The following is a 14,275-nucleotide window of genomic DNA, read 5'->3' as shown; positions in this document are numbered from 1 at the left end:
AATATATACAATAATTAAGAGGATCTATTCCACATAGTTTATGGGGCTCCATAAAATTCTACGCGCAACAACATTCATTTATAACCATTTTTCGACAAAACGTTTGTCCCCAAAAAATATCTAACACTTTGAAACGTCTTTTTTAAAAAGTTTTTGAGTATATAACTCTTTCACCATGACCATCCTTCTACGCTTAAAAACAGCTGTGAAAACAATCGCTTTTTATAAACATTTCGGTGCACACTATTTTAACAATACCCGATTTGACGCGTCAAGTTAAATTCAGGAGTCGTGGGTCAAACTTAATTTGCATCGTAAAAAAGGTTAGGGTTGACACAAAAAAAAGAGCCCCTAAACCATTTTCCCTTCAAAGAAAAAGACCGTAGGGGCCTACATTGTTCAATTAAGACTCGAGCGGCGTTGCCCCAAAGGATTCCACCCTAAGGGTTTGGTGTCTAATAAAACAGCGGCTCGTAAAAAAAAATTGGCCGCTCGGAGAACAAGAAGGGCACCGTCAAAAAGTTTTTTTTCGTATATTCACCCCAGATTTCTCAAAATAGTCAAAAGAGTTTTCTGCGGCTCTTTTGAAAAACAACCTTTGTCAGCGATAAAAGGATGAACCGCCACCATATTTATGGGGCTATCATTAAAGTAGCCATTGATCCACCCTTAAATTTAATAGGCTTAAAAAAACAGTGGGTCCATCTTTTAGAAAACAATCGAGTTTTATATAATAGAGTTTCGACTTAACGACGTGATATTATTTTTATACAGCCTCAAAAGATACGTATAAATAGAGCCCTATCGGTCAAAGAAACTTCACTAATCAGCGGAATTCTCAAGTTGGAAGTCGTTTTCTTAGCACCTAGAAAAAATGGATAGCGAAAGCTTATGTTGGTTTCTAGACGATTTGGAGGTAAATAGACCCTGGTCCGTACCGCAACTACTGCAATTTTATTACGGAATATGTTTATTTTTAAATTTAGAGCCGGGGTTTGCACCAAATAAGTTACCCGCAATCTTTAGCCGTCTGAGTTTTAAATTAATTTTGACGGTTATTGAAATTTTTGAAACTGTTCAAGCTATCCCCCACGTTCCAGAAGCGTGCCAAACGGTAGCCGAACTCCGATTATTTAATCAAGCATTACCGCCTCGGTTAGGCGAAATTATTGAAGCTAGATATAATAAGCGGGAAAAAGAATTACTCGAACTCGAGTGGGATACTATGTTGGGTGCCGAATATGACGAACCTGTGTTGGACTACCTGAAGAGTAAGTTTTTTTTCTCGTACCGCGTATGAAAAATATCTAAGAAATTAAAAAAATATATATTTATTTTTTATAGACGCCCCTGAAATTGTCCCGGTCGATGATGCTGAACCGCGTGAATCCGCCGAAATGGTGGACGAATATTTCAACGAACTACTTAACCAAAGCGGTTACGGGGAGGCGGAGGGAGATTTCCCAATTGTGGGGTATATTGAATTTGAGGACCCGAATTGCGTAATTTTGGGTCAGAATGAAAAACAGTTCCCGAACTTCAATATGACGGGAATTGAATTGGAAGCTGAAATATCTAATAATATAGCGGAAGGGCTTGCCAGGGTCACTGAAAGGGTATTACGCGACGTAAACCCCGCTGACATGGTACAACTAGTAATCCGTAGTTCGGCGCTGGGTGCGGCGCATCCCGATATAACCATTTCATTTAGGAGGCGTGACCAAATTGATATCGAGGCCCTTCTCGACGAGATTTCAGAATCTATATATTCAGATGAGGAAGAAGCGTTTTTCCTGGCACCCGTTAATTTAACTTTTTCCATTGTCCGGTTACCCCAAGGCGGTGGCTGTACGAAACGGAAACGACTAGAGACATTTGCCATGTTTTCTAGAAATAGACGAGCAATTGTCCGTATTGCGAACAGCGACTCAATCTGTCTCGCTAGGGCTCTTTGCGTCGGTGTGGCACTGTGTAAATATCAGAATGAACCCGAAAACAAAAGACTAAAAACGGTCTATGAAACTTTGTCGCATACCAAAGAAAACAATCTGGCCCAGCGAGCCGAGGCGCTCCTACTTTGCTCCAAATCGGGTGTCCGACCTAATAAAGAATGCGCGTCGCCCGAGTCGATTAGAAAATTTAGAACGTATCTCAAAGAATACGATATTTTAATCTATCAAATTAAAAACAGCTGGCCGACCTTGGTGTACGATTCTAGAGTACGGGGAGGTATGGACAGAAAACGTATTGTACTTTTAAACGAGGGGGCGCATTTCAATCTAGTTAAAAAGCTGGCTCCCTTATTCGGGAAAGAAAAGTTTTGTTCAAAGTGTCTAGAGGGGTACAGACAAGATAGCACCCACGCGTGTTCAGACTATTGTTTCGCGTGCTGCAGGGCCATAAAATGTACCGGAGATATAATAAAATGTCCCGACTGTTTACGTAAGTTTACGGGTGTCGATTGCTACGCTCATCATAAAATAAAATTAACCGGCGATAAATTATCATTATGTCAAAATTTATTTCATTGCACGGAATGTTCGATTCTAATCGATTTGACTAAACGCGACGGCCAGCTGCATTCTTGTACCGAACAGTATTGTACCGTTTGTCGTAAGTTTTCCCCCTCGGGACATCAATGTTACATCCAAGTAATAAAAGAACCGCGACGCCCGTTACCCCGTTTCGATTCCAACGGTCAGCCCACGCAAATGTGGATATTTTACGATTTTGAGACTATCCAAACCAAACGGCACCCCGATAAGAAAAACTGTTATATTCATCAACCCATTTTATGCGTGTCGGAAACTTATTGTGTCGCGTGTGTTGATACCCCCGACGTAGCCTGTAAATTTTGCGGCGTTCGCCAAAGACAATTTCTGGGTTCAGATTCCGCGCGAAACTTTTTCGAATATTTAAGAACACTGGCTCGGATAAGAAGAGTGACCGCGCTGGGACATAATGCGAGTAATTATGATACGCAACTCCTATTACAAGTTATAATGGAGAGTGCCGACTCGTTTGAGCCCGATCCGATAATAAATGGAACTCGCATCTTGCAACTGAAACTACACAATTTAACTCTATCGGATTCGTATAATTATATACCCATTCCTCTGTCGAAATTCGCGGATACGCTCGAGCTGGGCCGCGAATATACGAAAGATTTTTACCCCCATTTTCTATTCAACGTAGTTGATAATAATTTTGACATTTACAAACCCGAACAAACAAACTACGTCTCGGAGAACTCGCTGCCCCCCTTGGAAGCTTACGGTGCCCAATATTTCACGGCGAAAGACCGCGAAAGTTTTAACAAATGGTACGCTCTCGAATCCGAAAAGAGTTCGGGATTTAATTACCTCGAAACGTTAAAACTCTATTGTTCTAGAGATACCCACATATTAGCTAAGGGTTGTTTAAAGTTTATGAAACTATTTCAAGACTTGTGCGAAGTTAATCCGTTTAGCGTGGGTGTGACTATCGCGTCAGTGTGTAGTTACGTGCTTAGGAAAACATTTTTGGAGCCAGAAACGATTGGCATAATACCGGCTAATTTTTATCGGTTATCCGAGCCTCAATCCACCGAGGCTTTAGAATGGCTGGCTTGAGAAGCGCATGTCCGGAATGTTACCATCGTGTCAACGCTGAATGGTCGAGAACCGCGTGCTGGAAAAATTAAAATTGATGGTCTAATCGGTGAGAAAAACGCTCTACAATATCAGGGCTGTTGGTAAGTATTATTTTAAAAAGTTCGAAGAGACAAAATATAAACAGGTTTTTTTTCATTAAAGGTATCACGGTTGTAGGACTTGCTTCGGGGACTCTGTAAATAGGAACCAGCCATTATACGCTAACGCGAGCGATACCCTTAATACACGATTTTCCAACACGATGCGGACAACCAATAAACTTAAAGAAATGGGTTATACCGTCATTCAACAATGGGGGTGCGATTGGATTTTGGAAAAACAACAAAATCCAGCCATAAATGAATTTTTAAAAAATTCTAATTTTTCGGAAACTTTAACTGAACGTTTAGACCCGCGAGCCGCTTTTTTCGGGGGCAGAGTATCAGCCCTACGAACGTACTGTAACGTTGAAGGGACCGACGATAAAATATTCTACGTGGACATTTGCAGCCTGTACCCTTTTATAAACAAACGGTATTATATCGAAAAATATATATATAACGAAAACAAATATTTAAGTGTGTTTTCCCTTTTATAGTGGCAAAGTCCCCGTTGGTCATCCGACAATTCTGCTCGGTAGTGATATTCCAGCCATTGACGATTTTGAGGGATTATTGTTATGTAACGTGCTCCCGCCAACCAATTTATTCCATCCTATTCTTCCGTATCGGACCGTTAACAAGAAGTTAACGTTTACCCTATGCCGGATGTGTGCCGATTTACGGTATCAGGGTGACTGCGAGCATTCTGACGACGAAAGAATGCTTAAAGGCGTTTGGGTAATCGACGAATTAAGATGGGCGGTAAATCGCGGATACAAAATTACAAAAAAAATTGAGGCCTGGTCATACACGGTGACGCAATACGATCCTGCAACGGACAGTGGAGGGATTTTTCGAGATTACGTTGACTGTTTCCTAAAACCAAGGTGGAGGCGAGCGGCTGGCCGTCAGATTGTCAGACCCCCGAAGCCAGGACCGAATACATTGCGGCTTTCGAACGTCATGAAGGGGTCAAATTGGACCCTACCAAAGTCTCCAAAAACGAAGGACTTCGAGCCATCTCGAAATTAATGCTGAATTCCATGTGGGTGTCTGTATGGATTTTATTACCCCCCCATTGGGGTTATAAATCATATTGGGTAGCGTGATAGATATTAAAACGAGATTTTTTCAGAAAACTCGGTCAGCGATCCATTGTGACCAAAACTGAAATCGTTCGCGAACCCAAAGTGTTCTTTGAACTGCTATCAAATCCGGAAATCAACGTAAAATCGGTTTTGACAGTCAACGATACGACTCTTCTAGTGAAATCAGCCCCCATCAAGGAAGCGGAAATCCCTCTAAAACACACAAATTGCGTAATTGCCGCTTATACAACCTGTCAAGCGAGATTAGTTTTATTAAAATATCTTGAAATAGTCGGAGAGAACGCGCTATATTTGGACACTGATGCCCTCCAGTACGTCTCGAAACAACCCCTTATATCTACGGGCCATTATTTGGGCGATATGGTCAGCGAGTTATCCGGTTATGGAAAGAATTCGTTTATTTACGAAGCCACGTATGGCGGGCCAAAAAATTACTCGTTTTGGGTGAAAAATCCGGATACGGGATTTCGAATTAATGTCTGTAATCAGCATATCATTAACGGCGAAAATTTAAAAACTATGCTAGGAGTGACTGACGAAGAAACTGAAATACCGGCGGCGTTTGCCGTGCCTCTGCCCAAACAAATACGTCGACTTCCGGATCATACGCTCGTTAGCGTCGACTTGGAAAAAGCGTATCGGCCCGTAATGGATAAAGTTCGGGTTTTATCGAATTACCGAACAGTTCCATTCGGATATAAAATACGCGCTTGAAAAAAAACCTTCGCTCTTATGCGGGCGAGCCGCGGGTCGAGAGGCGCCGGTCTCCGCGAGTCGCCGTCTCGGCGTTCGAGAGAGAGAGAGAGAGGCTCGCGCGCGTTCTCTCTCTCGATCCGCTATCCGCGCGCGTCGGTGGTCACGAGGGGGGGTGTGTCTCTAGCGCGCCGGCCGCTATCCACGTGGCAGGGGGGTGTGTCACGGGAAAACCTTTTTTGTTATTGTCAAAAATAAAAATATTATATATAAAACAAAATGTCCATTTTATTTCATTCTGGTTTCAGCTACGCGGTGATAATGTACCCTTTTTATCACAGTTGTAACATCATACTTTGCGGGCCTAGCCAAAGTGGTAAGACATATTTCGTAGAAAAACTGATTAAACATTTAAAACAAATGTTTGAACCTCAAATTGAAGAAATCCACTGGTTTTACGGCGAGGATCAGCCAGGATACGATAAACTTAAAAATATAACGTTATATTTCATAAGGGTTTACCAGACCCTGACTTATTTGACGGCTCGAAACGGATACTGGCCGTTTTAGACGATTTAATGGGGGCGGGCCAAAAGGGAGAAGTTGCCCAATTGTTCACCAAAGTCTCGCATCATCGTAATGTTAGCTTTATCTACATAAGTCAAAATTTATTTCATCAGGGCCGCGGGTGCCGCGAAATTTCCCTCAATGCGCACTACATACTTTTAACGAAAAATGTACGGGACAAAACACAGATTAATTGCTTGGCGCGCCAAATGGCCCTCGATAATTCCAACTTTGTTATCGAAGCGATTTCTGACGCGACTAGAGACCCAAACTCTTACGTATTGATCGACCTTCAGAAAGATTGTCCGGACGAACATCGGATCAGAACTAATATTTTCCCCGGCGAGCAAGTCTCGGTATACATTCCGAAATAATACTTTTCCGAGGGGTGGTTAGTTACCACACACCCCCCCAGCGAGTCGAATTCATTCGATGTACAATGTCTCGACGAGTCAGGTCGCAAAAACATCTGCTCGAATCGATCGGCAAATTAAAGGGCGTTAAGAGACGTAATATTTTAATTAACGCCAATAAAGAGTTGATCGAAGCGATATCTGATTGCGTGTATAATACTCTTATCGGGAATATACGTCTAACCACGAGGCAAAAACTACGATTAAAAATACACCGTAAAACGTTACGCAAAATTGCCCAGAAAAAATTGGGGTGGCAAACTAAAAAACGAATATTATTAAATCAAAAAGGTGCCGGATTTTTCTCGTTTCTTCTGCCTATTGTGTCGTCGCTCGTGGGAGCCCTAACAGGTTGAACATAAAAAATGTTAAGGTACTCGAAAAAAATGACTTTAGCGCCGATTACGCCACCCCATCAACAACTCAAACCGGATATTGACATGGAAATGGCTGATATTTTAAAAAGCGAAGCGCTCGATGACCGGACCAAGTGGAAGATATACGAAGAGATGCTACTAAAAAAGCACGCTCGAAATAAACCGATTGAAAATAACGATACGCCCAGTTACGAAACATTAGTCAATCTGTTCCCGCTAGGATACAGAGCGAGCGCCCGAGCTATATTTAATCATTTGATTTCGGACAGCGGTCGACTGCGGTGGGACAGCCAGGGGCAGATTTTATTAGACGGTGAAATACAAACGGATTCTGATATTGTTGATTTAGTATATTATCTAATAAGCCCCCACGCGCCGAGACCCCAGAGTTGGTCAAAATATAATAACCTGGTGGGTAAACTACGGAAAATCACCCCTCAAGCCCTCCCCACCACCACACCATTACCGTCTACTTCGTTCGTAACAGCTTCCGCCCCCCCCCGGGCCCCCATCTTTCGCTCGCATCCTCCAAACGAAAGAAAACTTTGTCGTCAGCGGTCGGGCCTAATTCTTTCGCGACACCTCGACAGTCACCGAAACTTTGGTCGCCTACTATTAAGAACCGTTTACGTAAAAAGAAAACGCCGAGTGCCAAAATTTTGAAATGGGAGAGTTACCGATAAACGTAACGACTAGACTCGAAAAAATATATTTCGATTCTCGTAATCCAGCTAGCTACGGGGGTGTTGAAAAATTATACGATTCTGTCAAAGAGCTCGGAATATCTAGGGAGAATGTTGAAACGTTTTTGCAAACTCACGACGCCTATACGTTACATAGACCAGTTATTCGAAAATTCCAACGACGAAAGATTCGTGTAGGAAACAGACTAGACCTCTATCAGACTGATTTGGCAGATATGCGCTCTTTAGCGAGCGACAATTCCAGATACACATTTATTCTTACTTGTATAGATTGCTTTTCGAGAGTGGCATTTGCCGTCCCCCTAAAACGTAAGACCGGCGCGGAGGTTGCCCGCGCCCTGAAAATAATTTTTAAAGAGCGGGGCAAGCCCCGCGCTATACAGTTCGACCGTGGGTTGGAGTACGTTAATTCGACTGTTTTAAAACTCCTAAAAGAGGAGGGCGTTAGACATTACCATTCCGAAAATAGCGACGTTAAAGCCGCGATGGTAGAGCGTTTTAATAGGACCCTGAAACAGCGCATGTATCGTTTTTTTACTCATAAAAACACGCGACGCTATCTCGACGAGCTGCCCAATTTAATTCATTCGTATAACGCCAGTTATCATACGGCAATTAAAATGGCTCCCTTCGATGTAAACGACAAAAATATTCTTCAAGTTTATCGAAATATTTACAAACCAGGGCAGTCTCAGCCAGCCGCCCTCAAGCCCCGAAAATGCCGTATCAAAGTCGGCGATTACGTAAGGATTACCCGAACTGCCAGACCGTTTTTAAAAGGATACAGCGATCAAAATTGGAGCGCCGAAATATTTAAAGTTGTTTTCAAGAATACTAAAAGACCTCTTCAATTTAAGCTCGTTGATTTGGCTGACGAACCCATCACGGGATATTTTTATTTCAAAGAAATTCAACGAGTTATAAAACCGGAAGAATATACAATTGACAAAGTATTAAAGAAGCGACGCTCAAAGGGTAAAGTCGAATATTTCGTTTCCTGGTTAGGGTATCCGGCTACATTCAATTCTTGGGTTTCTGCTAAAGATGTCCGAAGCCTTTTACCTAACGATACCCAGTAATTCAAATCTCGAGATATTTCCGAATAATACGGTAGCCTGTTTCACGATAAAATTACCCGAACCTATCGAATTAAAGGGGGGGTGGGAAGTTGCGTTGGTGGAAATATTGTATCCCTTTTCGTTTTACAACGTGTTGCCCTATGACAATTACGTCTATTTCCGCGTTAATCCCGCCCAGCATGGGGGACAGTCTGACCCTAAAATGGTCGGGACGATGCGTGAAATCCCTCCGGGGCATTACTTGAGTATAGACCATTTACTTAAAGTAGTAAACGACACAGCGCTATGTACCGCCGCTAATGTGTGTCTTACCCACGATCCGCTGAACGGACACGTGGCGCTGGTTGGAAAAAATATTACCCCCTAAGGCGTATTTATGAGTGACGGACTGAGCAACACGCTAGGATTTGAAAGAACTAAAACTATCGCGGGTAGAAGCGAGAACCCGGCTCGCTTAAATTTCCACATTCCGCCCCAAATCTTCGTTTATTCCGATATCGTCGCTGATCAAGTGGTGGGCTCGTCGCTCGTCAAATTGTTAAGAATAATAGCGGTTGACGAATCAGCCCGATTTGGTACTCATATCGAGAAAACATACATTTCGCCGCATTACGTGCCCATTGAGAAGAAATACTTTGATACTATCCAAATAGATCTACGCGATGTTTATGGGAAACCAGCTCCTTTTGAGTTTGGCAATCTAACAGTAAAACTTCATTTGCGTCCAAGATGCCCTTAAGACACGTTCTTGAAAAAAGACGCTGCGCAGAGTGCCCGTACGCCAAATATTATGCCACTCAGGCGGGTGGCGCTATTCCCGACGTATACGTGGGATCGCCGTATCAGCGGGGGCACGGGCAATTCGGAAGCGGGTTTGGGAGTTTCTTCTCCGGCTTGTACAAGCTAGCGAAACCGTTTCTTTTACGGGGGGCGAAATTTTTGGGGGGCCAAGCCCTCTCCACGGGAAAACAAGTTTTGGCTGATGTCTCGACGGGGTCATCCATACGTGAAGCCACCAAACGGCGCCTCACAGAAAAGTACGATGATCTCAAACAACAATACGGGACTGGGAAACGTAAACGCAAAACTAAAACAATTAAGAAAAGACCAAAACGCGGTGGAAAAAAATCATTAGTAGGCAGGAAACGAGCTAGAAAGGTCGTTGATATTTTCTCCTAAAATCATGGGTCATTGCGAAGCGTTGAAAAGTGAACTTGATAATTTTCAAACCGCGCCTATCCAAACGTCAATTGAGGGAGGAAAATGGACCACCTTCAAACCCATCTCGTCGCTGAGGGGCGATACCATCGAGTTTAATATTCCTGGAAGCGGGCACGAGTACATTGATTTACCGCTTACGTACCTACTTGTTAAAGCTAAAATCGTCGCCGATGACGCGGGCAAAAGTTTATTACCGTCGGATGTTGTAGGGGGGTGTAACAATTTTTTGCACACGCTATTTAATCACGCGGAAGTTTACCTTAACGGAACCTTACTGTCTCCGTCAGCTTGTTCGTACGCTTATCGGGCGTACATTGAAACTTTGTTAAATTTTGACAAGGGTGCCAAAGCGTCCCATTTAACAGGCGCGCTGTGGTACAAGGATACCCCCGGCGAAATGAATTCGGTCACGGCCAACGAGGGTTTTAAACAGCGGAAAGGATTCACGGATCAGTCGAAAGAAATAGATTTAATTGGTCCGCTGTTTCTTGATGCGCTCAATGTCGAAAAATATTTAATTAATGGCGTAGATTTACGTATTAAACTATCGCGAAGTAAAGCGAGTTTTGCGTTAATGGGTACGCCGAAGCCCGGGGTTGACTATAAAATTATCATTACGGACGCGAGCTTGTTGGTACGTCGAGTACAAATTGCACCCAAAATACTTATCGCTCACGAAAACGCCTTGTCACGAGCAGCAGCAAAGTACGCTTTTACACGCACCGAAACTAAAATATTCACCATCAACTCGAATATCCGAAACACAGTTATTCCCAACGTATATTTGGGTACCCTCCCGGTTCGCTTGATTGTCGCGCTGGTGGATCACGAAGCCTACAATGGAACCCTGGCAAAAAACCCGTACGCTTTCGAACATCAAGATTTATCGAGTTTAGCTCTTTACGTGGATTCTGACGGTGTGGATTCGAAACCTATTACGCCAAACTACGACGCGGGACAATATATTCAAGCCTATCATACTTTATTCACGGGTAGCGGAATTCATTATAGAAACACCGGGATCGATATTTCCCGGGGAGGTTATGCCGGGGGCTACGCTTTTTACGTCTTCGACATTTCAAACGATCATAGCGCGGGTGAGAGTCATTATTGGAACCCCTCCAAAGTATATGTGGTGCAAAATATGGATGCCTGTCCTGAATTAAGAGGTAGTGTACACTTATGATAGTATCAGAAAATTATAAACTTAAAAAAATATTTTTAATAAGAAATGGCTCGTACAGTGACTTAATAAAAAAAAAAGAAAAGCAGACGACAGCTCAGTAATCTAGCTCGAGTTAGGCCTTTTGGAAAAACTAGGGAAACAATTGTTAATAATGACTTAATTGACCTGCCGAAAATGTACGCAAAATGGGGGCCCCTACAGGGGGTCCGTTTCACCCTTATTTAACGGCTGTTTGCATCGTGTCCATAGGGGCAGATAACCTATTGACCCAGGTTTTATGAGGGTAACATCGTAAATCAGCTAACCTTTTGATCTAACCTTTTGACCTGCCGAAAATGTACGCAAAATGGGGGCCCTACAGGGGCCCGTTTCACCCCCGTTTCCCCCGCCCGCAGGTGCCCCCTTATCGGTAGACAGACCCACTTATCTCTGACTTAATCTTGTTTAATATAATAAGTTGCTTTATTTCAATTTGGTACTTTTGTTTAGGGTTTTTTTAATGAATGGAGTTAAAGATTTTTTTCTTCTATTATTTGACGTTTTATTTTTGCGGTTGTATATTTGTTTTATCTTTTATTCTTTTAAAATTATTTACTTCTTCCGCAAAATGGTTCATTTTTTGGAGGAACCTTTTTACTTATTTTTTGTGTATTAATGTTTTGAGAACCTTTACGTTTGGGAAAGGATAATTTTTAACGGAACCTTCAAAGTGTATACGTCGCATTTTCAAAATATTTAATGGTCAAATCTTGTTTTAGCGCAGTCAGCAGATAAGATAAAGGGTAGAACCCGTTAGTTTTTTGTAATTTATTTAGTTTTTTCAGTCGTATATTCTTATCTATTAGGTTTAGCGTATTGGTTTTCAAGCTTAATAATTCATTTATTAACAACATATCGAGTTGGTCTGGTTTTCATCTCGGTCGTAATTTATTTTAAACGTTTTCTCGGCTGATCTTGATCGGGCGAACGTTGAAATAAAATGAGCGTTAACTATGCGGCAAGTATTAATTTCGTAAGCGACAAAAATACAAATACCCTCTGTAGATATTTCTTTCATTAAAATTGGCTTCGTATTATATTTAACTGCTAAACTTGTACCGTAAATAGGGTTAAATTCAATTGTGCGTTGTTCTAGTTCGTCTAACTCACTGTTGTAACTACTTAATTTATAATATTCTGAACAAATTAATCTCGGTTGTTTCGTTTCAATTATTATAATTCAAATTAAAATTTTATACCGGGCGGGATTGAACCAGGATTACGTTATTAGTAAATAACTCTGAATTGGGGAGATATAACTTAGAGGGTCATCTCGAGAAATTAATACCACTAGGGACAATGCTTCCGAGGAGAGGTATATTTTGGCTTGCCAACTTGTTATGGTTTACCACTATCCATTATTTATTGACATTATAAATATATACATTGTTATAATACGGCATCTCCATTGCTTTCCACATTTCTTCTTCTATTTTGTTTTGCATTCATGTAATGTAAAGCCCTCTGCATATAAAGCTGATAAATCCGGCTTTAGAAACCAAAATAAAATTTTATCTTTGCATAAGAACTGACCAGAATCTCACAAAATGTAAAAATTTGGCGTGAATACTTTCATATTGACTTTTAGAATCGACCTGTTTATAGTTCATTTATTTTTAAGAGTCATTTGTTTAAAGTAAATTAAATCTGCAACTCGAATCATTGAAGGACTAAGCACTTGTCTGACTTTGTAATACCATTACCTCAATTTTCCAAGCATTTTTAATGTGTTGCTCTCACCATATAATTTTTCAATTTTCTCAAAAAAATTAAATTTTTCCATATAAAATAACTCAATTATAAGATTTGCGGTTGTGCTTGACTTTCAATTGCCTAGTTTTGAGCGTTTTCTTTGGTTTTTTTTTGGATTTCAATGTTTTTTTTGTATATCTGTAAATATTTTTTGTATCGCTTTTTTTTCATCAAAATAACTCAAATTCCCGTATCACATTTAAAGTTGTAATTCGGTGCTATTTTAAATTTTGTAAAAATTGTTTCCGAACTATTGTTTCTTTTATCAATTTTAAAAAGGGTTATACGTAATGACCCTTATAGTACTTTTTCATTAATTTTAAATCTGAATTATCAAATCATAAAGTGACTGAAATGTTGATGTAGCCCATTAGTTATGAATAAATCTCGATGAATATCAACTAACTCGATTGTTGTCTAAAATGTAAATCGTGGAGTAGAGTTTTTTGGCTTTCGGTTTTTTATCGTCCGTTCACTTAGATGAAGCGTGGGAACGAAGATGGGACGCTACGAAGGGTTGCGTGGGTCCAAACGAAGGGGGACCCCTGGTGAGATAATCTCTTTCTTGGGTAACTGAACCTAACAAAGGACAATTTAAACCGCGTTAATTATTGGGGAAATGAAAACGACTATTTTAAAAGTGCTAAACATATTTGGAGATGACCTTTTCGGTTAGGTTGAAAATTTGTTTATAGCAATGAGACAAGAGGGCCCTCGTCTTTTTCAAGTGCGCCTTGACATGAGCTGGGGAAGAAAAACCGGAGTGGGAATGGAAGCAACGAGAGCGACCCAAACGCGGACCTAACAATAGGGATTAGGCTATTGTCCCACACCGTTCGTTTCCACAACTCGTTGACGCACAAAAATACAATAAAAAAAGTTTTTAAAGATATCATAAACTTCAGTTTACAATTTAAAAATATAAAATTAGAAATTATTAATTATACACAACTGAATTAAGATTTAATGGAAATTAAAATAAGCATTTAAAATTATAATTATAATGAAATTTCGACTTCGAAATTCAAAACGCGTAATTTTTCATCCTTTTATCAAAAGTTTATGATTTATGATGTATACCTATATAGTAAGAGGTATACTGTACATACCTCTCGTACTAATTATTGTAAAATAAAATTGAAAAAGAATTTGAAATTTCCATTGCGGCGCCAAAATTAGTCGGACCACTCGACATTACCATTCCAAATATTCTTAAGTAATAAAAGTTAGGTATCAAATTCGCAACCAATAGTGTCTAGAAATATGCGTGTATAAGGATACTAGGATAAATTTAACAATTTATTGGAGTTTTATAGGGTTAAATTATTGAAATACACCAGTTTTCGATTACACATTGAAGGGGTTAGAGAATAATGATCAAACAGATTTATAAAAAGAAGCA

At 40.7% G+C, this 14,275-nt stretch overlaps 1 long non-coding RNA gene across 1 annotated transcript; it reads left to right on the top strand.

The window, feature by feature from the left end:
• The first annotated feature begins 3,640 nt into the window (after positions 1-3,640).
• LOC149936599 (uncharacterized) lies at positions 3,641-4,268 on the top strand. Its single transcript, XR_016472376.1, has 3 exons — positions 3,641-3,733; positions 3,795-4,166; positions 4,231-4,268. It is a non-coding gene; the product is annotated as an uncharacterized LOC149936599 (long non-coding RNA).
• The last annotated feature ends 10,007 nt before the right edge of the window (positions 4,269-14,275 follow it).

Source organism: Leiobunum rupestre, chromosome 7, assembly GCF_980474605.1.
Source record: "Leiobunum rupestre chromosome 7, qqLeiRupe1.1.hap1, whole genome shotgun sequence".
Taxonomy (NCBI): Eukaryota; Metazoa; Arthropoda; class Arachnida; order Opiliones; family Sclerosomatidae; genus Leiobunum; species Leiobunum rupestre.
This window is presented reverse-complemented; position numbering and strand designations above follow the sequence as displayed.